Source organism: Pteropus alecto, unplaced genomic scaffold (genome assembly GCF_000325575.1).
Source record: "Pteropus alecto unplaced genomic scaffold, ASM32557v1 scaffold21, whole genome shotgun sequence".
In the NCBI taxonomy this organism is placed as follows: domain Eukaryota; kingdom Metazoa; phylum Chordata; class Mammalia; order Chiroptera; family Pteropodidae; genus Pteropus; species Pteropus alecto.
In genome coordinates this window covers 17,220,400-17,223,243 of record NW_006436282.1, presented here as the reverse complement: position 1 = coordinate 17,223,243, position 2,844 = coordinate 17,220,400, and positions in this window count along the sequence as shown.

The following is a 2,844-nucleotide window of genomic DNA, read 5'->3' as shown; positions in this document are numbered from 1 at the left end:
CCTGAGTCCCCAGGTACTAAAGTTACTCTGGGGTCTATCTATGTGTTAGAAATGTCTCTTCTCCGTCATACTTTGTCGCTTACACCTCAATGAAGCCTATGCCTGCAATATCACTTCTTTCAAAAACATGGTACGTTTAGCCATGTGTGCTTACTCTTCTCTCACATTGTTACGCAAAATAAGTGCCTCGTTTTCATGCTAAAAGTATCAGCCATCCTCTCATCCTATCCCCTCCATGGTCTTTACTTTCTCATCTCATCTCCCAGGTACATCAACTCAATAGATGCTCGCTCTGAGACAGACAGCCAATCACCATTCCTCAGACAACCATCTCAGAATCCCAGCTGGAGCTTGTTTATGTATCTGCTCAGCCTTTTTTCTAGAAATATAACATAGTTAATCATGACCTTGAGATCCACCAAAGAGTGGCCTATTGAACAGTTGCCATTCACCAAGGTCCATTTCAAATGATACCCCTCACTCCCTACACACTCTAGTGGAAATCCTTTCAGCCTCCCCTCCTCTCCCATAGCATTGACTTTATACTTCTATTTGAACCTCAATCATGATCCGCCTTGCACTATGGTCACTTAAGCATGTGTCCAGCTCCTTCATAATTTGTCAGGTCTTTAAGAGCAGAGAAACTGTCTCTCTCTTCCTTATCACTCTTAGAATGTAGCATAGTACCTGTCACAGAGAAACTAGTCAATGAATGTTTCAGGAGTTGATAACATCCTTGGGACTCTTGAAACTCATCAGAGATGAGCTGGCTCCATTTTAACTTGGTCAATAATTCAGTCTGTTAGGAAAAAGGACTATGTTAAATATGTTCTGCTAACATTTCTTATTCTTGCATTAAAATTCACAGACCAGTTAATTTAGTACATTGCTATGACTTGAAAAGAGTTGGCAGTGATAGAAAAGAAATAGGAATAAGACTAAATATAATTCAAAATATTCTGGGCAAACTTTAATTTAAAAAATCATTTGAATGATGCCTTTCTCTCTAATAGGTAATATCCACATAGTAAGGTGCTACATAGTGAGAAAGGGTAAAATGTGATTTTTATATTCTACTCAGAGGCTCACATTTCAACTTTAAATTCCCTCCTAATACCATAGCATAGCAGCCAAATTAATGAATCAAGTCAAATTTCAAATAAATACATTGAACAACTCAAGTTTCAAACTTAATTAACTTTTGGGAAAATGAAGAATCTTGAAATTAGTAGTACATTGGGAATTAAAGGAATCTGTGACTTGTAGATAAGACAGTGTTTTAAAAAGACAAATTCTGTATATGTCCAAATATCAAAATAATTTGCCTAAGGACAAAAACAATTGTAAGATGAACCCCAAATTAGAGTTGATACATTAGTAATATACTTAATATGCTAATATCATATTCTGTGGCTCCTCTGGGAGCACTCCTTGTCATCATAATCAATTCTAGACTGAACTGGCTTTCACTGAGCACCTACCATGTGTCAGGCCACAAAGCATCATCCCACAAAATCACCTTGTCCCGTAACTGTAAAGAGTTTCAATCTTGCAGCATTAGAACGAGTTTAAATTGATAACTATTACTTGGCACATTAAAAAATGAGCCCAGGTGACACATATGATTAATTATATGTTATTCCACTCTGATTTTAAAAAGAGAAAAAAGATTCTGTGCAATTTCACACTGTGCTAATTTTTCTAATAGGCAGAAGAAAGGGCAATCATTTAGTTGTGACAATATCATAATGCTCCTACCGTGAGCCACAATAAAAGAATATTCCACTAAAACATCTTGTTCAAAAGGCTGTTTTCCTTTATGATGATAGAAAAGGTATTTATTTAGTTTTGATGACACTGTAACTGATTTCGCTGTTCTGCATGGAAGCAAAAAACTATTTTCTCTTGCCTACATAGTAATAAGTAACCATATAAGCATAGCACGTGTGTACTAGAAAGAGGGGGACAATTAACTGCCACCATATTTACTTTCCTGTCATCAGAAGGGCCATGGAGTCTGCATGTGGGCCTAGCTTAGACAGGTGCATCAGTCATCTTTACCTTACTGAGCAGGAAGCACTGGACTGTGGTGTGGAAGTCCCAAGCCAGGGCTGATTTTTCCTTCTCTTTATATCTGCTCCTCCATCCTGACCTTTATCTAGACAGGAGAAAGAAGCTGGAAGTTATTGCAAAAGAAACAGCTTGTATCTTCCTTCCTGAATTAGGGAGTAGAACCAACCTTAGAACATTTATTCTCAGGAACTGGTAGATTTGTCTATTAAATCATGGTTAAGAGATCTCGGGCTGAGAAGTCTAGTCCTGATGTGGTTGAATGAAGACTCCCATTCAAGGGGTTGGTTCACCCCCGGAGCCAAGTCTATAGAAAGAGCAGGTGGGAGGGTGGTGGGGAGGGAAGAACGGCCCAGAGGGAAGAGTTGGCGATGGTGAGGGGACTTGATTTCATTCCGAATGGGATTTCTCCTGCAGAATTGTAACTCAGTGGTTCAAGTCTAGCACATGGTCAAATTCAAAGTATGCAAATCACAAGTAATTTAAAAACACTCAAAATATGTATTGCTCTCTCATATCTGCATGTCCTCTACCTCCAGTCTCTAATTCTTCATCTGGTGATTGGCTCTTCTCCTTCAAGCCTCAGCTCAAGCATCAGCAGCTCCAAAGTTTGGGCCGCTTCCTCTACTCTCCCCAGCCTGGGGTGGGTGCCACGTCCTGGCTCTTGGAACACCACGTGCCCACTACTTGTTAGGGAGAGAGGAGATATCTCAGCCCCTGTGATCAGAAATAACAGCTGTGAGCATAACGAATTTGAAGGGCCTAAGTTGTCGC